This window comes from Lactuca virosa, chromosome 4 (genome assembly GCF_052849685.1).
Source record: "Lactuca virosa cultivar CGN04683 chromosome 4, Lactuca_virosa_CGN04683_v6, whole genome shotgun sequence".
NCBI lineage: Eukaryota > Viridiplantae > Streptophyta > Magnoliopsida > Asterales > Asteraceae > Lactuca > Lactuca virosa.
Window position 1 is genome coordinate 14903142 of NC_136429.1, and position 27613 is coordinate 14930754.

At 35.1% G+C, this 27613-nt stretch overlaps 1 non-coding gene across 1 annotated transcript; it reads right to left on the reverse strand.

Moving 5' to 3' along the window:
* Positions 1-21352: 21352 nt before the first annotated feature.
* Positions 21353-21459, reverse strand: LOC145110454 (small nucleolar RNA R71). The gene has a single exon (XR_013709832.1). It is a non-coding gene; the product is annotated as a small nucleolar RNA R71 (small nucleolar RNA).
* Positions 21460-27613: the final 6154 nt, after the last annotated feature.

Below are 27613 nucleotides of genomic sequence, written 5' to 3' on the forward strand. Positions count from 1 at the left end.
AACAATTCATGACTCCTCTTCTTAGTCATAAGAATGCACTAAGATGTCCTTAGAAGACCAATTGTGATGTGGTTCTTTAATCATTAAGATGATCACAAAACATGATACTAAAGTACTCTCCCATCTTTTCAGATTTGAGAAACTTTTATCTGTCTGCCTAATTTGATTCTTCCCATTCGTTCTGCCATACATTGAGACTTTTCCAATGTTTCAAAATTATACTTAAACTTGTAAGTATAACCATATTTACTAAAATTTAGTAAACCATGACGAATAGTCTTAACGAGCTTTGTGGTGGACTTGACCAGTGCACAAGAATGTGTACTCGATCCCTTTAGTCCTTAACTTGACTCACACATCCATGTGAACAAGTCTTAATTTTCCAATGCTTGAAAGTTCTCATTCATCATACTATTCAACTTGCATGATTCCAAGTTTCTATCCAACTGAAGCCTTGGGAATGAGAATCTTTCCTTATTTGGTAAATTATGACACTACCACAAACGAAAGAATCAAGTCCATTTTTTTTCAAATATTGATATCAATGGAATCATATAAACAACCATTTTTCACAAATGCCACTTGTAAGGATATTTAAATATAAAATTAAAAACTTTTATTTTATTTCAAAACTTTGCGGAAAAAACTTATCCTTATAGTGCAAATGCATACGGAAAAAATTGTTGTTATCTATTCCTAAGCAATATATCATAACTCCTAAGTAACAGCTTCAAAATTCTAATGCGATCGAAATCTACCTACGCGATCAGAATCAGCATATACTTCCTTTAAGCTTTTCTCTCTATTCTTTGATTCTTAAAACATCAACATGTGACCCAGTCACATCATGTAATGAGGATCTTAGAATAGAAACTTAACAGAGTTAGATAATGGGCTCTACCTGAAGTAGAGTCAGACTTATTGACTTTAACATCCTTAGGTAAACTTGGCAGCTTTGCAATCAACGCCCCTTCCTTTGGCAAAATAAACATATGGACCCTTTGGTAATGGGACTATCTCAGACTTAGCCTTTCTCCTTACCATTTGGTCAACCGGGTTGACTATGGCCAATCCCTTTCCATTGGGAAGAGAATGCTTTTTCTGGATTTCCAGTGTCACCATTGTCACTGTCCATAAAGTTTTTTGGAAGTTGATCTTCTAATCAAATTTGCTTTACTATCGTTCCAAATCATTGCTGATTCAGCAGCACCAAGCAAATAGATATGATCATTAAGGTTCATGTCATAGTCTGTTTCATAGTAGTCCCAAAGGAACTCACTATGTGACTTAGAAAGTGATTGAACATCCAACTTTCTCAAGACTTTGACACCCAACTCTCCCAGCTTGTCAATATGTGACTTCATCTCTAAGATGTGATCACACATAGACCTTGCTTGCCATTAGGGCTTGAGTGACCTTGAACTTGTGGGTTAGGGAGAATAATTGGAGGAGGTGGAGGAAGTAAAGTTCCAAGAGATTTGGGAAGATCATAGATGTCTGAACTAGACATCTTTTGGGAGATATTCAAGATAGTTGATCTAAAGTACTTAATATAACAACCAATATGAAATATTAAGGCTAGGATCCAACAACCTATTTATAACTGGAAGAAGGATGCCGTAATCCGAGTTATAAAATAGTTGAAGGTAGGTAAATGACGATTTACCAATTTCTAGCATGAAAAACGAAATAATGTAATTAGGTTTTTAATTGGATTTGAAACTCCTAGATCTTTTGAGATTCATTGAACTTTTCAATGGCATGTTTCAATCTCGAGTGTGCCCTTCAGGTTTTGTGACTGGGATGCCGAGGATCACAAAACAAGGTGTGAAGTAACCATGCAAATATACTTGGTACCCTTAATATTTACCCCTCAATCGATGTGCCGGTTAACCACACGAGCTCCACCGATACTATGATAAATATTAAGTTACCCTTTGCCTACTTTGTTAAATCCAGGTTAGTGTGCCGGTTAACCACACACGCTCCACTAACGGTTTAAACAAAGTGCAAAGTGTAATTTCATGGATTATCACCTTATTCATATTTTCCTAAGTAACTAAGATTGGGAATTTATAAAAAGTTTAGTTACTTAGTATTTATCATTAATACTTTTAATGAAGGGAGAATTATAGTCCTTGTCCTACCCGTTCGGCTAACGACCCTCCACCAGTCAAGGAAGCGGTGGGTGAGAGTGGACACCCATTAAACTGCCATTTTATAGGCAGTAACCTTATACCCCCCCTTATAGACCGGCTTCGTGAATGAGGCCTACTAACGGTAAGACTGACTTGCTCTTATACATATATTTATTATTAACTTATAATACTATAAAGTATAAGGGTTGAATTTTAACTTTTAAAATTCTAAGGGCTAACTTGGAATTAAAGTATTCATGGGAAAAACTTTACAAATTCCAAAACTTGAGGGCAAGTTTTGAAAATATTCAAAACTAATTAATTCCATAACTTATGTGTTTAAAGTAGTTTTAATTAAAAAAAAAACTCTTCAAGTTCCATAACTTGAGGACAAGTTATGGAAGACTTTAAACTAATAAAAGAATGTAACTTTTCTTTATTTTTGTAACTTATGGAACTAATTAAGGTTACACATTTTATCATTTAATGAAGTGACTCTTGAACCTCCATAACTTGAGGACAAGTTATGGAGTCATAAAACCATTTAATGAGGACAAGACTCTTCATTTTTGTAACCATTGCCAACTTTTTATGAGTTTTATGAAACTTAAATGTGACTTTTCATATAACTTGAGGACAAGTTACAAAAACACATTTTAGAATCAACTCTTAGATTAAAATGGATTGAAAACACATAATCAATTAACTTTTCTATTAATCTAATAAACTCATATGAACAAAGATAATTCACATCAAATTTTTTCAAGTAATTAGCATAACTTTTAAACTAATACAATTCGATTTTTCAGCTAATTTTACAAGTATAACAAGAAAACAAGCCTTGGCTCTGATACCACTGATAGGTTTTGCGCATTCTAACACTCCTAAGTGTACATGCAACCCTAAATACCTTGGATCTATGTTTTCTCTATTATACATGCAATTATGAACTTTCCAAGGTATTACCCTATCTAGCATACAATACTTGATACTTGGGTAATCAAATAGATAGAATACATACCTTTGTTTGATGTAGCTTGTCTCCATGAAGCTTGAGTGCCTAGTGCCCCAAGTGTGACACCTCAAATGGTTCACACAACACCAAATGCACATGGAATGACTTGAGAGAAATGGAACACTCCTTGAAATCGTCTAGCCCTCATATTCACACATTAGTGCACGATTTCTTGAGCCATGGGATTCTTTTATATGGTGGCTATTAGGGTTACACCATGTAACTCATAACTTTACCCATTCCTTATGCTCCATGGATTTTAACCTCCATGGACTTAGTCCAACATAAGAAATCTTGGATCACAAGCCCACATATATAAGAATGAATGATTTACACAATCAACCCATATATTTAATTAGTCTCCTTTTGATCACTTAATTAATTCCAAATTAATTCTTGATCAATACTAATTAAATAACCTTATTAATATATTAGAACTTATAATATATTAACCAACCTTAAGTGTTATTTCTCTCATTATAGTCTATCCAAATGCATGATGCCATGCAACCCAAATGGACCATGCCGGGTCGGGTCAAGTCTTACCAATTATAGTTATGGACTTAGACATTAATCCAACATTAAAAAGGATGTTGGCTTCTTACATCCATGAGGTTGCTGCTATGGATCAGGAGATAGCGAAAGTAATGAACAAGAAACCGACCATCAAGCCAACACCGAAACCATGAGATGTGAATAAGATGAAGATGGGCCAAATCGATTCAACACATCTTACTGTGATGTTTACAAAAGGCGAAGCACACAGATTTTTATTCGCTCTTGTTGATAAACATCTGTTTTCAACAGACTGCTTGGAGCACATCATCAATATCATTCATCGGTGCAAGTAGAACTTAGAAGCAGACAAGAAGAACTTCACGGACATGCTTCGGTGGTACATAACGTTCTGTCATCATCTATTGGCTATCATTCCGAAGGTGTTCAAAACAATAAAGAAGTCTTCTGTAGCTCAGCCGAAGTGAGCTTTCGGTTCCATTGACGCAAAGGGGGAGATTTTTGGGTCTAATTGTGTTGCGTCATGGGCTTGTATTTTGTATCCGGATTGGGCCTGTCCATCCGTGATTAGCTAGTAGGGTTAGACTATAAATAATGCATGCATGTATGCATTAAAAGGTTAACGTTTGTGATAATTATCTTATTAGTTTGTAACCCTAAACACCTCTACAGTCGAAGTTCTTAATCGAGCTCTTCTGAGGTGTTAAAGCATTAATCATACGACACATTCAAAGCCAATCTTGTGTTCATAATTACGTTCTTAAATGTTTGTCTACATAGAATCTATCGATCCTAATTGAACTTTGATTCAACAGTTCCCAAACTTCACAACTCCATCATTTTTTAGACTTCGAAAATCACGTAAATTCTCCTTCTTCCCAGTCATGTGACGAGAGCAACCACTATCGATGTACCATTTATTATCATATTGCTCGTCACATAGTACCTACAATCAGTGGAAAATTTTAGGTACCCAAGGCTTTTTGGGTCCTTCGAAATTAGATTTCAATTTCGAATGTAATGAAGAACTTTTAACCCAATCACAAACTTTGGTTTTGAGACTATCAATTAAGTTTACATCTTCATTTAAAGGAACCGAAACATAAGTTGTTGATGGTTTCGAATGTTCACTGACATTACCCTTCGAATTCTGAGTTTGTGAATGAACAATCGTTGCTTTTATTACTGGTTTCCAAGCTTTGACTGATATGTTCGAATCCTTACAAGATGAACTACCATTTGATGAAGTATTCACATACTTCTCATATGCTTCGTGAATTTGCTCCTTTGAAAATGTATTCGACTGATACATCTTTCCTTTACCTCCAAGCCAATGATCAATGTTCTTCCTTGAAGTCATTCCTTTTTCTCGTGAAGTTTTCATAGTTTCTTTCTTTGTATGATTAGGAAAATTTGGCTTTTGAGGAACAAAATCAACTTTTGGATTTGTTAGAAAAGATTGAGCATATGATGTATCAACTGTTGATTTAAAATGTTGACGTTGAAAGAATTTTTTATTTGGATTTGATTTATTTGAAAATGTTCTTGAATTGTTAGTTTCTGAAACTCTTGAAAACCTTGGTTGTTTATTCACTTCAGACCTTGAATGATTTGATTTAGATGAATGTTGAGGTTTTGTTGAAAAAGATGAATTTTTAACTTTGAAATTTTTTTTAGGTGATTGTGATTCAGACACCTTTTGAGACTCAACATTTTGCCAAAATATTTTCTTTCTTGCTTGTCTTTTTGAAATGTTGTTTTCCTTCGAAAATTTGTCAATTTGATCTTTGAATTCCTTAGAGTTTAGTTTGACAACTGTTTCACTTTCCTTTTCAACTTGTTTTGAATTCTCTTTTTCAATTTTTGATTTTTCAACCCATTTTCTTTGTGGTTTTTGACGTTGGAACACATACGAATTCTTTGTTAAGTTGTTTTCAACTGTGCTTTGATTTGCGAAAAAACCTTCATCAGTTGTTTTTGAATTATCCTCTTCAACTAACTTCTTTAATTCTGGTTTGATTTTCTCAACATTTCCAGTAGTTACGAAAACTTGATTTGGAAAAATGACATCATCTGTACACATGAAATTTGGATAAACCACTGTATTCGTTTCAAGATAGTGTTCACCTTTTTCATTCATTACTTTTTCGAACTTTTGTGTATCACCATACACTTAATCAACCACTATTCGAGGAGTTTCTTCTTCCTTTGAAGATTTCTTTTCCTTCGAAATTTTCTCTTCATCTTCATCATCACTATCATCAGTTTGACTGTCTTTGAGATCCACGAAGTTCATATCACAAACTTTCGAAGTTGAGGGTATATAAGTTTTATTCTCAACCATCAAATCCTTAACTTTTTCTTTCCCTTTAGATGTTGATGCAACATTAACAACAGACAACTGAGAACAATCAACATCTTCAAGTTCACTAATTTCACTAATATTGTCAGAATTATCTTCAATATCAGCAACATTAGATTGAGAATCATATGTTGAATTCTTAGTCTTTTTCAAAATTTGAATTTGTTCAGATTTAGTCAAAGTATCATTCACGATGTTAACTAATTCATTTGCATCAAGACATTCATCAATTTTGACAATTCCATATTTATATCTATCATCAGGAACTTTGTCAAAATCAGCTATTATTTGCTCACAATCATACGAAATATTATCTGCCTTAGCTCTTTCGAATGCTAGAAAAGGTAGTAATTTTCTATGTTGCTCTTTACTTATGTCACTTGAATGATGTAAATCAGTTAATTTGCCATAAAGTCTTTTAGCAGAATTACAATAAATGTTTCTTTGTGCTAGCAAAAGTTTGACTTCACTTGTTAAAGTATCCCTATCACACATAATATTTGTTATTTGTAATTCCAAACATTCAATTTTGCTTATTTTCATATCTAATCGCTTTTTGGTCTCTAACAACTCCATTGACAACTTGTTGGCCTCATTGCTAGCAGACACAACAATTGAATCAAAATAAGTAACCGTCTCATCAAAAGATATTAGTTCAGAATCATAAGCATGTGTAGGAATATTAAAAGATTCGAGAATTTTACGTACCTTTGTTGTCATTGGAGATTTGTCTGCCGTTTTGGATACGAAGCATCGTCCTTTCACTTCGAATTCCTCATCATCTGAGTCCTCCTCCATTTTCGCATACATCGCTCCATGTGTTGGATTTCTCATTTCTTCATCGTCTGATCCGGATGACCAGATTTGATAAGTTCCATCTTCATCCTCATGTTCACCCTTTGCAACCAGTGACAAATTCTTGGCTTTCGCACGAACCTCCTCAAGCCTCTCTGCATAATATGCCTCATCCTTGACTTTATTCTTCCTCTCATCCTTATTTCGAAGCATACAGTCATTCGTAAGATGATTAGCACCGTTGCAATAATGACAATCTATTCCAGCATCACCTTTCAGCTTTTTCTCAATCTTTCCTTCAGACCTTTTCGAATCTTTCTTCTCAATTTTCTTTTTCTCCTCATCAGCAGTTTTACTCATAGCACTTCCTTTTACCTCAGAAAGCTTAGTTTTTGGATTGAACGGCTTTTTGAAAAACTTCTTAACACGATTATTCGAGTAAAAAGCTATTGCCTCATCATCCGAATTCATGATGAATCCTTCTTCTTCCTCATAATCACCATTTTCTGCTTCTTTCTCAGATATCTTTGACACATGTGCCAATGGACCTCCCAAATTTAGCTTCGTCTCTTCAGCAATTTCATTTACCTCAGTTTCGTGTGTTTTCAACTGATTGTACAAATCATTGAGAGTTGATGTATCAAAACTTTGCTGATTCTTCACCATCATACTTACGCTTCTCCATTCTTTTCGAAGACCCATCACAAAGATGAGATTGAATTCCATTGAAGTCCTGGTAATCCCACAGCGATTACAATGATAGATTAACTCGTTCAGTCGATCATAGTAGACTTCGATTGTTTCACCTTCTTTTTGTCTGAAATCTTTCAGCTCAACCAAACACTGTTTGACTGAATTGATTTTCGTCTTCTCACTTCCTTGAAACTTATCTTTCAGATTGTTCCAGATCTCCTTTGCAGTTGTACAACTCCTAACGTAATTGTACATAACTGGAGGTAAAGCACCTCGCAGTTCCCTCATACACCTCTTCTTTAGTTTCTTCAGACGATCAGATTGATTATCAACATTAGAACTTGTGGAAGAAGATCCGATTGGTTGAACATTCACTGGAACATTGACATTTCCAGTGATACATGACCATAATTCTTCATCAAGACCATTCAGATAATCCTGCATACGATCAGCCCACTGATCATAATATTCAGGGATTAGCATTGGAATTTTGGTTGATGATCCTAACAGATGAGAAAACGAGGTCATCGAATTGAGATTGAAACTCGCCATTGTTGTACGGAAGTTGAATTTGAAATTTTTTAAGAAGATTTGGAAATTTGAAAACAAACTAGTTGATTCAAATCGGAATTGCAAGAAAAACACTCGATTCAACAATTCAAATGCAGAATCAAATCACAAATTGAAATCTAGACAAGTTTTTCACGATCAAAAAGTGCGGAAACTTTTGAACCAAAAATTTGATTCAAAAACTTTTTGAATGGATGAAAATCATATCACAGATGTGATTCCTGCTCTGATACCAATTGATGAATCAAAGAATCGAGTATAAAACAAATCAGAGTATAAAATCAATTAAGAATGCGAGATTGAACACCAGATGTAAATATGATCTTGTTTCGGCTCTATTACGCTTTCGAATGTTTACAGAGAATAAAGACATGTTTGTAAAAACTCTTATCTAACTCTAGTAAAGATCTCTATTTATAGGGAAACGAAAGCGTACAAAAAATATACTAAGGCATAGACACTAACGCTTCGAACAAAAGTGCCTTAGTAAAATACATTACAAAACATTCGAAGAGTACAAAATACATTTCGACTAATTACAACAATTCGACCCTTACATGGAGGATTAGGGTTTCGGGATTAGTGCTCTGGAGGTGATGGAGGTTGGACAAGAGGCCCGTAATGTTGCTTAAATAGGGTGCAAACCCTAAATATTAGGGTTCCCCCCTGACTGGCCTACTCGTCGAGTCAAGGCGAGGACTCGCCGAGTAGATCACTTAAAACACGCGTCCAAACCTGGCATCTACTCGACGAGTTAGGGCTACTACTCGTCGAGTACCTCTTAGCAAAATGACATTTAACGGATTAAAAACATACCAGGAACGGGGCGTTACAGTAAGACTGACTTTACTCTTATACATATATACAAATATTAAACCTATAATATTATAATAGTATAAGGGTTGAATTTTAAACTTTTAAAATGCAAAGTGAGACTTTGCATTTACAAGTTCCAAAACTTGTGGGCTAGTTTTGAACTATTCAAAAACTTTTGGAATCCATAACTTATGAGTTTAATATAGGTTTTATGAAAAGACTCTTGACATTCCATAACTTGAGGACAAGTTATGCAGTTCATAAAACATTTATGTAAAAGACTCTTCAAGTTCCATAGCTTGAGGACAAGTTATGGAAGACTTAAAACCATTTTATGATGACATTTAAAAATGAGACTTTTCACTTTCCATAACTTGAGGACAACTTATGGATTTCATCAAAAACATTTAGATCAAAAATTCCAACTAACAAAATCAAACAATTTGTCTATGATCTAATTAAACTCATAAGTTAAGATAATTCATATCAAACAAGTTTCAAGAAATTATCCTAATCATGTAAACTAATACAAATCATGAAACTTTGACAATTATCTTTTATTTGGATGAGAATAATCATTACCATATCAACAAAATTAAATTTTATGAACTAAAACATTTTGTGGTAATGATTCTAATCTAAAACATGCCAAAAACTCGAAAAACTACCCACTGGAGCACCAACTCGGCGAGTACATGAATTGGACTCGTCGAGTTGGACTCTTTCTGAGTGGACTTGGCGAGTCCCCCAGCGGACTCGGCGAGTTCACTGGGTAGAAGGCAGTAAAATCGATTTTTTTACTTTGAAAACCAATAAAACATCAAGTGTAATGGAAAACAATCCTAGCCTCTGATACCACTGAAGGGTTTTAGTATACTACAACATCATATGGTGCACATACAACCCTAAATGCTTTGGATCTCTGTTTTCTCTAATTATACGTGCAGTATTGTTTCTAAAGCATTAAGCCTACAACTAGCATGGAAATGACATAATCAACATAAACTTAAGTTGTAGAGTTACCTCTTTGTTGTAGCTTGTAGAACTTCTTGAGTTTGGCCTTTAAGAACTTACTGCCCCAATTGTTGCACCTCAAATGGAATCACACAACACCACCAACAATGGAGGACTTGAGAGAGAATACATACACTCTAAAATCGGCTATAGCTATTCCAAGAACACTAGGGTGCCAATTTTAGGAGCTAATGGGTTTCTTATATAGTGTGGCAAAACTAGGGTTACACCATGCAAACCCTAATGTGCATGACTTTCCACATTCCTTAGGCTCCATGGGTTTTAACCTCCATGGAGTATCCATGGGTCACCACATGGGTTAAGCCCAACATAAAGAACTATGGATCATAAGCCCACTTTATAAGTATGAATGATTTACACAATCAATCCCCATATATTCAATTAGTCTCTTTTGTTCACAATATTAATTCCAAATTAATTCTTGATCAATACTAATTAAATAATATGATTTCATATTAATATATTAGAACTTATAATATATTAATAAATCATAAATATCCTCTTCTCATAAGTCCATCCTTACAAATTGTTCCGGTGCCATGCAACCCAAATTGACCATGCTAATCTCGGGTCAAGTACATACCAATTATAGTTATGGGCTTAGACACCTAATCCAAAAGTTACTAGGTCCAGTTTACCTTCAAATGTATTAGTATGTAATCCAAAAAAATATTATTGTTGCTTCTAATACATTAATAAGATCCTCTTATACCAATTGCCCAAGCGTATGCCTTAGTACGTCCTGAAACAACTTATTTGGTTTTGGTCCGTAATGTAAGAATATCGCTTTCGTCATCACAGTCCAGGTGAGTGCAAGAAAATTAGATAGAGATTGCTCGGGTTAGTGATAAAGGGTAAAAGAAGTGAGTCTTTTGCTAGAATACCCAAAGGTTATGAGATTCTCTAACTAATTCTCAAAAAATGGTTAGACTTTCCTTTAACGCGTTAAATAGAATCCAGGAGTTACCAAATCCCCAGGTTAGTCTCAGATGGACAAGAAAACCATATAGGTTCCCGCGTTTAAGGATGTAGGGTTTATCCCCACAACATATGATCCATTTGACCAGGAATTCATTAGGTGACGTAGTTCATTATAAGGAGCGTCGAATACTTTCATGTAAAAAAGGGTGGATCATTCAAGACATATACCATATTTAGAGAGTGTGGTTTAATCCGCAGTAAGCATTTAGTTATCGTGTACCGGAGAATTTCAGCAGTGGGATCAGTGTCAACGGAGAGAGTGTTTCTGTAAGTACGGACGTTTCAGGTGCTCAAATGATGAGAACAAAAGTAAGATAAGAGAAATATAGTAGGAGATAATTAAACATATGGTAATACATCCCGAAGTGGTTAATGTAGCAGCAGTATACATGATAAGATTGGAGATCGATTCATCGATCCGTACGCAACCAGTTATTAGTAGTAGTTGAAGATAACTAAGAGTCCCTATCATGAATTAGTAAGGTTCAGATATACACAAGAATCCTAGTTAACACATGGGTGAGATGTGGTAGTTGTTGGAGATTCAGCTATGGAGGCGCCTCGCCAGTTCAAGTGTGATTGTAGTGGTAAGATTTTAACCTGCAACAATAGGAAGATATATGGATTTCCTCTGCGAGTTAGAGTTTTAGAGAGGCGGCGAGATATCATCAGGAACTTGTTTATGTTCTCCAATTTCCCTTAGATGAAGAAGATTAGTTGATTATAGAGGACACCTAAGATCGTAAAAAGTTAGTGTAAGTTCCTAGGTACGTTTGTTTAGTTGAGGGTCACATAGATAGATCGCCGAGTGCGACTACATATGCGAAAAGTAATCTGTCAGTGATAATTTAGGCTTTAGGGTAGATCACTTGTTTGGATTGCTTATCCCTTTTGTTGATAGGAAATGGCGTTAATAGTCGAATCTATAACATTCGTAGGTTAATATGGGACGATAGTTAGACTTTAGCATTTGTACTGCATATGTTATGTAACATCCTAAAATTTAAGAAAAGTCTCTTAAACTAATTAAGTAAATAGATAAAGGATGATATATGTAAATAAGTCATTATGGTATAATCATATCATTAGTTGATATGGAGCTTAAAAAGTTAAAAGTGGAAATGACAAAACATCAAAGTCCAAGGGCCAAAAGTGTCAAATTGGCAAAGTGAGTTGACCAAAGGGTTGACTCAGTTAGTGGAAGGGACTACTAAAGTTATATAATGGATGGAGGAGGACTTTTTATATCAACCTTTTAGAAAAATGTGAAGATAAATGAAGTAATGGTGAAAAAGGGACAAAATGCATGAAGTGAGGGACTAAATGTGAAAAAGTAGGAAATAAGATGAACACTCTCCTCATTCTCTTCCATTTATATATTTAGCATCTTAGAGACTCTTTAAATGGAGATTATTCATCTTCTTCCACCTAGGGTTTGATTAAAGTGGAGTTTTTAAGCATCCAAGTAATAAGCGAAGCAATCAAAGGCTAAGAAAGTATAATCCTTCTCCTCTAGCTCTATTTTTTAGTTTATCATTGGGGATTGAAACCCAATGTCGAAATTAACGTCTTCTAATGGTTAGGGTTTTGGTTTCTAACCTCCCTTATGTAGTTTTGCTAATTCCATCCTCAAACCAATCACTATATTGGTGGATTGGATGATTTAGGTGAAAACCGTCATGAACCCTAGAAAACCCACATTAGGGATATTGCGATAGTTAATGAAATTGGATTGAACTCTATGACCTAGATGATATTTGGTAGCAACAAATCCAATTGGAATTCTCAAATTCATCCATTATGGTATAATCAAGTATGAGCATTGGTTTTATGGTTTTTGGGGAAATTTATGATGAAAACAATAGAATCCTTTGTATGTGAGCATTTGATGAGTATATGACACTTATAAGCATGATTTGATACTAATAATATTATTTGAATGCAAGAACATGAAGACTTGAATGATCTTTAGATGAATGTATGGAATATTGGGCCATAAGGTCATGTTGGGAAATGTATTGATAATTACATAAGGAATCACATCTAAGAAGTGAATGACATTCATGAAAATGAATTAAAACACTATAGATGATAGTGGAATGTAAACATGAAGGAATGTTAGCAAATCTCTAGCTCGCGTAATTGTTTTGGCCCAAGGGAAAATTTGGAACATGGAATGGAATTGAGGATTCTATAGTTAGATTGGGAATTTCAGTGAGATTAGTAATGGTTTCATGAGCTTGATGACATCCTCTTGGGTGTTCAACAAGTTAGGAGCAATTTTTTGTGGACTTTGGAATGTTCAAGTGCAAAATAGACTATTTAACCTTTCTTTTAAACATTATTATCACAATCTTCTTAAAGGTTTCACTGAGCACTTAATAGATTGTGTGGGATGTTTTTGGATGATAAAAAACCTCTTAGTCATGTGTGACAACCCATATAAGTTGTACAAAGTTAATGGGAAAAGGATCTTCAAGAACTATGCAAGGTAGAGTGTTAATATAAGAAAAAAATTGCACTTTTTGGTCAACAGACCCATCCAAACGACCCCGTGTGGCCTCAAGGGAAACCCACACGATCCTATGTGTTACTTGCTATTTGAGAAATATTGTTTTCATCATAACGGATCCATACAGGCATGGATTTATGCGATTTTCACATATATTCATATTTCTACGTAAGTAATAGTTTAAAGCAATAACGCTTAGTAATAGAATGTGACATCCCCATTTTTACGGCCAGAAAAGACCGATTTTGTTTATGCTTTTTAATAAAAATCAGAGTAACTTCTTAAGAAAAGTATTGCGGAATTTGTTCCCAAAACAAAATATGATATAAATTTTATCAAGCATTTCTTAAAGAAATGTATTTTCATTACATTACAAAAACTCGGGATGTCAATCATCGATACAGACCATAAGCATAAATCAAAAAGAAATAAACATCTTAGGCCACAAAACACTATCTGGCCTCAATTCCGTAATCTCTCGTCAAATCATCCAACTATGCTTTTGCCACTACCTGTAATACAAGAAAACTGAGTGGGTCAGGTTGGGGAGCCTGGTGAGCATATAGGGTTTTCAACCCATAATAATAAGTTCGTTATTTATTTTCATCAAATCACTAACCCGATTACCCGTTCCCGTTATCCTCACTTTACGTCCCTAAAGCATCTATTATAAGGGACCTATCCTAAGGAATTTCAACGGGGTGGACACTACTGCTAAGGGGATTCCTCAGCCATATGTGTCCGTAAGGCAACCATGGGGGGGGGGGGGATGGAGTACGTCTTCAAAAACACCTACAGGTTGCGAGCCTGCTAGCGTCCACTGAACTGCCTAGAAAGGTCTGTGGTCGTCATCTATACTCCGCTAGATGACTGGATCATCTTAAACATCGTAAACATCGAGGCCTCTCACCATTTTGTCACACATCATCTATTTCATCTACCCATGTTCTACCCAACATATTTGTAGATATAAAATACATACAAGGTCCAGATCTGTAAAACAAAGCTTACATCTGTCATCCATCATAACTTTCAAAGCATAAAATACATATACGGTCTAGATCTGAAAAATAATGTTTACATCTTTCATCCAGCATAACTTTCAAAGCATAAAATACATATACGGTCTAGATCTGAAGAAAAAGTTCGGATCTGAAGGAAAGAAGTTCAGATCTTTCATCCAACATAGATCTCAAAGTATACAGTTTATATCTGAAGAAAAAGTTTATATCTAAGATGAGAAAGTGTAGATCTGAAGGAAAAAGTTTCAGATCTGAAGGAAAGAAGTATAGATTTTTCATCCAGCAAACATCTCAGGTAAACAGATAACATATATTTACACATAGCACATAATTTATATGAAATACTTCATATCTATGTGTAAGATGAAAGTGACTATACACTCACCTGATACGGAGTGATTCGGCTAGCACCTCGCTTTTAAAAATAATCTTCTTTGACGAAACCAGGAAGTTTGCTTGAAAACCGGGCTCTGCACGGGCATAGTTTCAAACCGAAAAACTCTTTTTCTTGGAGCCTTCGGGCTCTCCGAGGCCTCCTTCTAGAGCTAGAAAGGTTTCCTAGGATTCGGGGGAGTTAGGATAGTCTAGAGAGATAGTAGAGGGAGAAAGATGTGAGAAAAGAGTGAAGAAATCGGCTGGCCCTCGGCCCTATTTTATAGCCGCGAGGGCTCGCACTACGTTGGGCGTAGTTCTGAGTACGCTGGGCGTACTCCAAGGTCGTACGACACGTGTCCGAAGATGGTTGGGTCATCATGGCTCAATACAGACCAAGGAAAAAGTCAACACGCGGGGCGTACTTCCTTCGTACGCGGGGCGTACTTCGGTACGCAGGGCATCCGAAGGTATGCTGGGCGTACCCCTCACACCCAGCTTCGAGATTTCCCACTCCGACTTCTAAAATTCATAACTTTCGCATACGAGCTCTGTTTTTGACGTTCTTTATATCCACACGTAGGTGAGACCGTACTCTACAACTTTCGTTCAGACTTCGTTGGTTAATTCTCGACCGATTTTAAATTTAATAGTATGAGAAGATTACACTGTTACACGACCGTGTAAAACTCATAACTTCTACATACGGACTCTGTTTTCTTCTATCTTTTTATCGTTGAGCTCATATTGATGAGATCTTCGATTCTCGTGTAGGTTGTGTCAGCCGATCCGAAACTTAGAAAAATCATAACTTCCTCATATGATGTCAGATTTGGGCGTTCTTTTTATGCACACTCTCAGTTTAACAAATACTACGAATTACGTTTAGATCGCTAGGGCTAAAAAGTCCTCTATCATAAATTCACAATTTACGCCGCGCAGTGTCGTGCCGGTTCTGTCGCGAAACTTCGACAGGCCATAACTTCTTCGTTCTCCCACCAAGGGAGAGTTTCTCTCCCACCATGTTCTTCATTAATATTATTATCACTTTGTTCTTAGCTTTCTTCCATGAACTCATAATATGTTCTTCGTGTTCATACTTACAAAAACTCGATTAATCTCGAGATATCTTCTTCCGCATCCACCGTTCGTATAAAAATGGGTTCCTACAATTGGTATCAGAGCCGTACCTTGAAGATTTCATGATTAGTTCAAGGGAACGACTCCCGTTCGGTGATTATCTTGTGATTTTTCCGTGTTTCTGCAAGAAAAAAAAATTCGGGTTTCAAACCGGAATTTTTTTTATGAGTTCGTTCTTAGTTCTATCTTCTGGGTTGACTCAAATCTTAATAAAAATAAATTGTTGCTGCTGTTGCTTGTTCAAATTACTATTGGAAATGATGTTCTTAAAAGTTATTATTTTTGCTGTTGAAGAAATGAAGAAAATCTGGTGAAGAAATTATTTTTGTGGTCTAGAAAAAGATGAAGAATTTGTTCCAGAAAGCTCTTTTTCCTTGGATGAGAAGACACAAATTTAATGGGCTTATTTTCAAGAGAAGTGGATTTTATTTTTTCCCAACAACTTTTTCTTCACAAGAGGTATAAAGTTCCTATTCTTCTAACTTTTCCTACTGTGAATCTAATGTTGAAGACCATTTGGACGTAAATTGTGTTTGTGAAAAGCACTTTTTCCTTTTTGCTCTTTTGGGTAAAGAGTAATTCACTCTTATTTGCCTTCCCAAGCAAAAACCATGTGACATTGTCCAATCCCATCACCTTTTGCCCCTAAAACCCACCTGCACACTCTTCTTTTTGCCTTCCTAAGACCCATTTTTGACTTAAAATGCTTTAAAAAATATTCCCCTCAATAAAATATGAATAAATGGCCTTTGCGGTACCATTTTTCATGCAAAAATAGCATTTTTCGTCATATATTCAGCCCTCCTCGGAGCCCAGAACCGCAGCCAAAAACTGCCTACCGGAGCCTCCTAAGAAGCCTCCCCGCAGCCCTTCTTAGCCTTGGTACCGCAGCCCCTCTCAGGCTTTGTCTGCAGCCTTCCCTTTACCTGCTGACCGAAGTCCTCTTACCCGCAATGTACTCTTTTCAGCTTTGGATCGAAGTCGCTACCCCTTCTTGCTGGAACCGCAGCCTCGGACCGAACCCTGATCCGCATGCACTCACTCACCTCAGTTCGGATCGCAAGCATGCGCCTACCGCAACTCGCATCCGTAGCTCAGCTTTGCCTACCGCAGTCTTCTCTCTTCCTTCACTACCGCAACTTTCCTTCCGCAACCAAGCTCCATCCGAAGCCAACTCCTAGACCCGTAATCCTTCTGATCCGCAACCCACCCAGCAGACTTCGGATCTTCAGCCATCAGCAGCCTCCGCCTCCTTTCCCTTCCAGCTTCCTTCGACCAGCCTTCTCTCCTCCCTCCTTCTTCTTCCTTCTTCCCCTCCCCTACCCTCCTTTTTTCCTTCCCCCTCCTTTTTCCTTCCCTTTTTTTTAAAACCTTTTTTTTATTTAAACTTAATTTTTTTTATTCAACTTTTATTATTATTATTATTATTATTTTCAATTAATTTTTTTTAACACCAATTATTTATTATTCAGTTAATTATTTTTTTTAACACCAATTTTTTTTATTTAACCTTTTTTTTATTTTTTTATTAAAACCTATTATTTTTTTTTACACCAATTATTTTTTTAACACCAATTTTTGCCACAACCAAACCTTGGATTGTCACATTGGTTCATTTCATGTCGGTTATTTGGAAGAATACTCCTACCGCAGTCGGACTTCATATTATTCTTTGTGATGCTTGCACCGCAACGGCGATTGATCAACAAAGTTGTTCCGCATTCTTCACACTATGGGATTATTATGACTTGGTTGCTTATTTTAAGCAAGTGGACTTTACTTTCTTTGAAGTCACTTCAAGTGTTCCGGCACCGCAGTTTGGATATTTGGATATCTATTTTTGGCACAACAGATTATTTTCTCAGCACAGCTTCAGCAACTATGTCACCCACCTTCTCATGACCGCAAGAGTATCTCTTTTACTCTTTCTCGTTTCTTATCGAGACCCTTCATACATCTAGGGAGAGCTCTCTTAGCTCTTGGTATCCGACACTCTCCATCCGATGATTTGTTGATTTTTGATATCCGGTCATTGGTTATCAAAAATAGGGAGAGAATATCATCCGAATTTGGTTATTATGATTGTTTGAGTTTGGATTTTTGAAGACCTCTGAAGACGATTATTTATTTAGTGATGCGATGTGCCACTTCTTTTTAGTCTTTACGGATCAAATTTTTGGCATTACTCGATGTTTTCCGATTCATATTATTTATTATTCGGACTCTACCACAGGATGATTTTTTGTTCGCATCCGGTTCAGATCTTATGGTTTCACAAGTTTATTTTGGCGATGTGACGTGGCACTTATTTTTGATCCTTAGATCAAATTTTCGGCATTGCTGGACCATGTCTTTGGACTCACATTATTTTTATCTGTACTTCATTTTATGGATGCTTCACATTTTTAGCAGGTTATTCTTTGAAGAATCTTGGTGTATTATGATTCGAGAACATGAGAGGTTTTTCAGACTTTTTGAAGCTGACGTGTTTCTTTTATTGGATCTTCTACTTGCTCATGGTGACCCTCTTCTTCCGGTGATTATGACTGGTTTGAAGATTTGGATCTCATTTTTCTACTTCATTGGTTGTGCTTTGAAGCCGAAGACCTTCATTGTTTAGAGATTCATGGCCAGTTTCAGACGTCACAGAACACTTCAGAGTTTCGGAGACATTTCAGCATTTGGTTCTCATTATGTTTCATTTTATTACCATACTTGCTAGTCGGATTATTGTATTATAGCCTTGTATCACTTATTGTATCTCTCATCATTTGTAAGCATTTAGGGAGATAATGTTGGAGCATGGAAATGCTCTACAAATTATGAGTGATAGTTAGGTTGTATTTTCCCTTTATTGTATTTATGGTGTAAATACTCTCACTCCTATATAAAGGGAGAGTTGGTCGTCTCTTAAAAAAGCTAGCTCACTTTTCTTAGTTAGAGATTACTTTTGTACTTCTCACAATGTAATCTAGAGAGAGAAAAAAGTGGTGGGTTCTCCCACCTAGGGAGAGTTTCTCTCCCACCATATTCTTCATTAATATTATTATCTCTCTTTGTTCTTAGCTTTCTTCCATGAACTCATAATATGTTCTTCGCGTTCATACTTACAAAAACTCGATTAATCTCGATATATCTTCTTCTGCATCCACCGTTCGTATAAAAATGGGTTCCTACAAACGAAAAAAAGCTGGATACTTACAGGACTAGAGCTGAAGCTAGGAGCTTAAAGGATCAAAATTTGAGTCCTACACATTTCCGACGACGTGGTGCTCTAAAGTCCACGACATGAAATTTGGAAGGATCTTGTTTCCATGCTTAAAAATAAACCTCACAATGTGACATATGGTCCTTCATGTCATGACCACGTGTCCTAGAAGATTCCTATACGGAGAGGTACACGTTTTCTTGGCGAATACGAGATAGATACGGAGTTCACATCATGACACCCTTATGGTCATGACGTTAAGAGAAAAATTATGGAAACTATATATATTGGACATTATATCGATTTGGAAAAAGTCTAGAGATTTAGATGACTTTTGGGAGAGAAAAGTTGTGAAATTTAACCCTTGGAAGAATGAGAAGATGGGAGATCAAGAGATTACGAGATTGTTGCAAGATTTAACATCATACATTCGGTTTGCTTAGATTGATCATGTCTAGTTTAAATTCTTGCTTTTATGTTTTCATTTTCTGAAATTATGAACTAAATCATTAGGCTTTCGTTTAATAATGACGAACCCTAATACTATGTGTTAGTTTCTACTTTTCATGGATTTATAAAGTTGTTTTTAGCTTGTATTTGATTTCTCAATACCTAGCAAGTTCAAAGTTTTAATATTTTTTACTTAGATTCATGTTCAGTGTAGTTGAATGATCATTTTAATTGCATGAACTTGTCTACCTAGTTGTTTATGACCATTAAATTTCTAGATCTAGCGATGGATCAAATGCTAGAGTAGGTAATAAAGGTAATAACTTTAATTGTGTTAGAGAACTTAATTTTCTCATAATTATGTTTGATTATTTGTCTTGATCATAAATAGTTAATGTTAGATATATCTTACATAGCCCATTAATCTTAAATAATCAATTTAGTATCCACTTGTGTATGATCATTGCATAGTTGTTCATGAATTGGTGAAACGTTAGGAGATTGGACAAAGACTTCTAGTAACTTTGATATTGGTAACCAACTAAATTAATCCATATCTTTAAACTAACCATAGGAAAACGGGGGATTCAAAGCTAAACGAAAGTGTCTTTATTCTCTTGATTACAATCGTCTCTAGTTAGTGTTTTGCTTAGTTGTTAGTTATTTGACTAAATTAAGTTATTCTGAACTTGCAAAATTAGATAAAAAAAACCCCCTACTTTAGTTGTTTTCTAGATTAAATTTTCGTAGTTCATTTATTAGCAAAATCATGTTCCCTAAGATCGACACCCGACTTACTTTTCTATATTATTATCTGACTAGGTACACTTCCTATAAGTGCATTAGTAGATAAATTTCGTTCTATTATAAATTTAAAACTAATAGGTATATTTTTATGAATACCGAGTTTTTGGCGCCGTTGCCAGGGAACGACTATTTTCAGTTTATAATATTGCTTTAGGTTAATTGATCTTTTTTATGGGGTAAAAACCACAAAAAATTAATTTTCTGCGTTATTTTGGTTAATCGATCCTTTGTCACGTCATGAAAATTGAAATTTTTTTCGTTTTTTCGTTTATTTACTTTTAGTTCGTTTTTATGGCTTTTGTTTTGTTTTGTTTCAGTAATATATGACCAAGGGATCACAGTTACCTATCATACCACCACTAGACGATCCAGAGTCCACATTCCATAAAAAGAAAGATAAAAAGGTCGACGAATCAAGAAGCACATTTCAATCGGACAAGTTTGAAAGTTTCGAGGAAATTCAGAAAAACAAAGGCACCCGATACGATCAAGGAACATAAACCGATTCATAAGACGAGGTCAAATGCGAGGTAGAAGAAATGGCGGGCATTACAACAATGACCATGGTGGAATACAAGAGGAGAATGCATAATGACAATGACCCTGCTCTTTTTCCACCCGCAATTCCCACTACGACAAATTTTGAGCTCAAGGGACATATTCTCTCGATGCACAAGGATATTCCATTTTCCAGGAAAGACTATGAAGATGCCTTTAAACACATCGATGAAGTATTGGACATTGCAAACTAATTCAATGTTCCAAATGTTTCAAGAGATGCGGTGCTACTAAGGATGCTTCCAGCATATACAGGAGATGCCATAATTTGGTTAAAGTCACTTCCACCTGGAACGATTAGAACTTAGACCAACCTTCATGAAGCATTCATTGAACAATTCATCCCTCCGTTGAAGATAGCCAAACTAGAGAAGAAGATAGAGATTTTAAAACAAAATGATGGTTAGTCCTTATATGAAGCTTAGGGGAGATACAAGGGATTGCTGAGGAATTTTCCTCAACACGACCTAAATGTTCAACAGGAAGTGTCAATATTCTATGATGGGATACATGTAACCATGAGGCAACTCCTTTATTCTCTAGGACCGATGATGAAGAAGAATTTGGCTACAATCAAGGCACTAAGTGAAGAATTTTCCAATCATTATGGAGAATACTAAAACCCTCGTGAAGACATTACAAGAGGCAAGGTAGGTGGAGATGGAGGATACGGAAATTTGGCTGCAGTGATGGCAAAGCTCAAAAATATGGATAGAAGAATTACCAAGATGGGTCAATCCATACATGCCATATAAGTGGGTTGTGACAATTGTAGTGGGCTTCACTTGAAAAAAGAGTGCGACTTACATTAGAACGGGAATCAAAAAGCGTACGCATGCTACTCTAGTGGTGATCATTTTGTTGAAGATTGGAGGAAGCCTAAAAAGGAATGGTTACTGTAGCACTCTCGTTTCTGGCTAAGCATTAGTGTAATGATGTAATAGTTAGGGTCAACAATTGTAACCTTTTTTGAGGTAATGAAAAAGAATTATTTGAGTATTATGTGATTTATGTGCAATATACGTGCTTATAACGATATAAAAAAATAATAAAAAAATATTCATCAAAAATAAAATAATAGATAGACCCAATATTTATGAAGAAAGTTAAAGTAGTCGTAACAAGGATTCCAGAGATATAAGGACCGCTGGAATCCGACTTATAACGAATAAGTTATGACCCTTCGAAATTTTGCGACTAAACCGACAAAGTGTCGCATATCGTAAAAAATGAATTTTTGATAAACTACTTTTTATCCTTAGCGATGTAAACAAAATTCGTAGTATACGTTAAACCGAGAACGTACATAAAAAAAAGAACGTCCAAATCTGACTTCGTTTGAGGAAGTTATGATTTTTCTAAGATTTGGCATAGGAGTATACAGCCTGAAAATCGAATTTTAGATCGATCGATTTTTAGCCGATACAACCTAAATGAGAAATGAATATCTCGTTAATAGGAGCTCAACAATATAAAGACAGTCGAAAACGGACGTCGGGTGAAAAAGTTATGAATTTTTAACGGACTTTAACTGTTCAAGTCTGTTAAAATATAACTTTAAAAATAAAGTCAAAACTAGTCTATTGAGTCTAAACAAAAGTTGAAGATCACGTCGCTACCTACAAGTGGATATAAAAAAACATCAAAAATGGAGCTCGCATGCCAAAGTTACAGATAATAGATTTAACTTTTTTATTAAGTTCCGGAGGTGACACGTGGCACCATCTCAACCACACCTTCTTCCCCACGGCTTCGCACGCGCTCGCGACACCTGGCACTTCAACACTCCGTTTTCATCCCAAAAACACTCTGTGTTGCACGAATTCACAACCTATAAATAGAGGCGCAAATCATCCCATTTCTTCACACCTTTTCTCAACTTCACTTCCAAAACACCCCAAACCCTTTTCCCCTTTCCGTAGCACTTTCTAAGTATTAGAGGCGAGTCATGGAGCGCCATAAGGTCCTGAGAATAAGACCTTTTGGCTCAGAAGTTTTCCCTACGCAGTGCCCGGTTCTTCGCTAAACCCCCTTGTAAGTGAGTTATGCTTACCCTACTTTAAGTATAACTTATGTTTAAGTTCATTATAGTTATTATGAACCTATAAACAAGATTTATCAGTGATTCAAAGTCGTTATACTGATTGATCTACTTACGGGGATGGTGTCTAGGCTGTGATTTAATGAGGTGTATAAAGTGGGCTTTCCAAACAGTATACTTTGTATACCAAACGGACCCTACCTCCGATATGATCCTACCTGGTTGTTCCTTACTTGATAGATAATCAAAGTAGACTTTGAGTTAATGATGAATCTACACTAATAACTAGTCGCAACAAATATTAGACTAAAATCTAGTAATAATGATACTAGGTTTCGTTGAAGGAAATAAAATTGTTAGAAGCGAAGCGCTGCCCGAATTTCGAGTCATCACTTTAACAAGTGAGTGCATAGTTACTTTCATCTTACACATAGATATGAAGTATTTAATATAAATTGCATGCTATGTGTGCATATTATATGTGTTCTTGATATCTATGCTGGATGAACAAATTATACATGTTTTACTTGATTTAAAGTGTATATGTATTTTATACCTATAATTATGATGGGTAAAGATGCGTAGATGATATAGATAATGAAATAAATGATGAGAGGCCTCAATGTTTGAGCTAATTCAGTCATCTAGCATAGTATAGATGACAACCATGGACTATTCTAGACGGTCCAGTGGAACGCCGACAAGCTCGCAACCTGTAGGTCTTTTTGAACTACGTGTTCACCAAGTGTACTGCATCCCCCTCATGGTTGCCTTATTGACATATATTGCTAAGGAATCCCCTAAGCAGTTTTTTCTATCCCGATGTTAATCCTTAGGCTAGGTCCCTTAAATTAGATACTTTAGGGACATAAAGTGAAGATAACGGGAACGGGTAATTGGGTTGAATGATTTAATGAAATTAATGAACTTAATTATTGTGGGTTGAAAACCCTATGTGCTCACCAGGATGCCAAGCCTAACCCACTCAGTTTCTTGTATTACAGGTAGTGGCAAAAGAGCACAGGAGTGATGATCTGATGAGAGATCTATGTATTATAGGTCATTAGAATAATAGATATTGTAAGGCCTGTATTATTTCTGTTTATGCTTATGCACTGTTTTGACAATGATATCCCAACGTGTTTAATATAATGAAAATACATTTCTTCGACAATGCTTTGATAATTTACTTATCATATTTTTGGGTACAAATTCCGCAATATTATTCTTCAAAAAAATACTCTAATTTATAAATAAAGCATAAACAAATCGGTCTTTTCTGGCCGTGAAATTTGGGATGTCACAGTTACCTTATGATGAATACACGAAAACTAAAGAAGAGAAGTTCAGGCAAACCGGACGAGGGAACTACCAAAAAGAAGAACCACCACCCGAACATGGAAGCGAGTGAGAAGATACATGCTTCTATTGACGCTACAATAAGGAACCAACAAGTCGCCGTATCAAACATTGAGACTCAAATTGGACAATTGAACGAATGTTTACCACCTAACAATCCAGATTCAAAACCGCAACCACATATCATGGAGATCTCCACTGATGAAGACCTTCATTCTGAGCCTCTAGTGATCCATAATAAAGTCGAGAAGCAACCCGATTCACAACTAATAGGAGTAGAAAAATAACACTACAACAAAAATGACCTACGACCACACTTTTTAAAAAATCGTTTTGCCACATTTTAGAAAAAAAAAATATGATACATATGGTCATTCAAATAGTTCATATGAGCATAGGTATTACCCTTAGCCACATTAGAAATCCATTGCACATTATTTCCGATAAAAGGAACAAAAATACATGGTAAATGGTCATTTATGGCCACATAATTTGACAGAGGCTAAATGATACATATGGACACACAAACTTTTAGAAAAAATGACACCATAAAATGCTTACAGCCACATGGATTTTCACGTTTATTATATGTGGCTAAATGATACATATGACCATACAAACAATTCATGAGACTATATGTATTACCTTTAACCACATTAGAATCCATTGCACATTATTTTCGATAAAAGTGAACAAAAAGGCGTGGTAGATGGTCATATTTGGCCACATTATTCGACTGAGGCTAAACAATAAATTTTGACACAGAAACTATTAAAAAAACGTCACCATAAAATGCTTACAGTCACATGGTTTGTCATGTTTATTATATGTGGCTAAATGATACATACATTCATATAAACAATTCATGTGACCATATGTATTCCCTTCAGCTACATTAGAATCCATTGCACATTATTTCCGATAAAACGAACACACACATGTGGTAGATGGACATATTTGGCCACATTATTCGACTGAGGCTAAACGATACATTTGGACACATAAACAATTTAAAAAAACGCCACCATAATATGCTTACAACCACATGGTTTTTCGCGTTTATTATAGGTGGCTAAATGATACATATGGTCATACAAACAATTCATGTAGCCATAGGTATTACTGTTAGCCATATTTAATAATTTATAAACCAAAGGAAAAGCAATGTGAGTTTCCATCAACAAACGAGAGATGTACGCAATTCCCTTCAAGTTAAAATTTTTCTCATCATGAAGCAAAGAATGATAATATATATCTATGAATCCGTTTGGATTACGATAAGTTATTATTTTAATTGTTTTAAAAGATATTAATATTAATAATAACAATAATAATAATAATAATAATAATAAAGTAATATTGATAGTAATAATAAAAATAAATCATTATTTTTTTACCCGAGGGGGTAAATAGCAATTTCTAGAGACGGTTTTAATTAAATAAAATGGCTTAAGGGTAGATTTCGTTTATATGCTTTAACCCGAGGGGTCAATTATGTCATAACGAAATGTCTTGATCTGTTTTCAGGAGCAGTCATGCAGCTGCGTATCCATGTACTTTTTGCCCAATTTAAACATACAAACACTCAAATTTTTGAAAGCCTCTTAACCCTTACCCTTAGTAACCTTTCCTTAGACCATTTGAATCGCTTATCTCTCCCTCTTAACTACCAAACCAGAGAGAAAAAGACTGAAAAACGAGTGAGGCCAGTTAGGGTTTTAGGGAGTAAGAAGACACTTCAAGCTCGATCATCACAACATAAACGAAATTTTCCGAAAAAAATTATACTATTGAAAATTTTTTGAGGGGCATCCCGGGCTCCAAGATGGATCCGCCCTTGACTTCGTTAATATACCAAAATTTTAACATCTAACCTTATTTAGTTTAAATTATAATAAAAGAAATGTTTTGTGAATTAGTGGTGAGTTTTTTTTTTTAAATGACAAATCTAACCTACTCCTAGTATATTACTCATAAATCCACATACGTCTCCAACGAGACTTAAACCCTTAACCTCAAGGAGAAATGGTCACACCTGATACCGCTGGGCTAGAACCCCTTTGGTGAATTAGTGGTGAGTTAAGTTCAAAAAATTACGACTATTATTGAAATGAGTATTGGAACTATGTGCATAAGGAACTATAAAAATTATATAATGTACTATTCTTCTATCATTTAAGTGATTTGATATTAGAATTTAAATATTAAATTTTCGTGTTTTACAACTAATTTGGTTTCAAATTTTTTTCATAGTTAGAACACATTACAATATGATTTATTTATACATTTTTATAGTGAAGTTCCTAAACATCGTACACAAATAAAATATATGATAACTTTATATAAACATTTAACCATTAAATTGATAGTGAACATCAAAATAAAAAATGTCAGTAAAAATATATTTTGTTTGTACTTTGTAGGACATGTGTCATATCCTCAACATTATTGCCACTTTTTCAACAAACTTCATGTATAATTTGTTTCTCATACAAAAAAAAAAATACAAATAGAAATCTTTTTCTTCAAAGCATCTTTAATAACTTATTGAGTAATTAAGTCGTGTATAATCTTTTTCATAAACCATGTATCTGTTGAATTTTTACTCACTTCTTGATTGTGAAGATCTGTCGTTAGACAAGATTATAAAAAAAATTAAAAAATTAAAAAAAAAAAACCTAATTTAGATGCGAGTATATTTATTATTAAAATTAATTTTTTAAATGATAAGGATCTATAACATAAGTATTTAAAAAACGAGGTTTATAACATAAATAGTTCTAATTGTACGTTTAATTTAAATTTCTGAATTTTCCTTCTATCAGTTAAAATAGGTGACTCTCGACTCTTCTCTACCCACTCATATTGATTAGACAATTTATTTAAAGTAAATTTATGAGTTTTATCTTCTAAATTAAAAAAATTCGATTTTTCTTTTAAGCGACCATTATATTGGTTATTGTGCATGACTTTTAGCACATGAGTACATCCAATATTATTTGTTTGGGCACAAGAAGTGTTCATATACAACTTTTGATCCATTTCTTTTAAAGAAGATTGGAAAACCCAGACAAAAGTTAGCATTAGATTCTCCAATGGAACGTATGTTGTTGCTTTATGTGGATATATTATATACATATACACATAAATAGAAAAGATTCTAAAATAAGAATGATAGGTTGTGTAGCAAAATAAATCCATAAATGATTTTTCTAATTTCAAG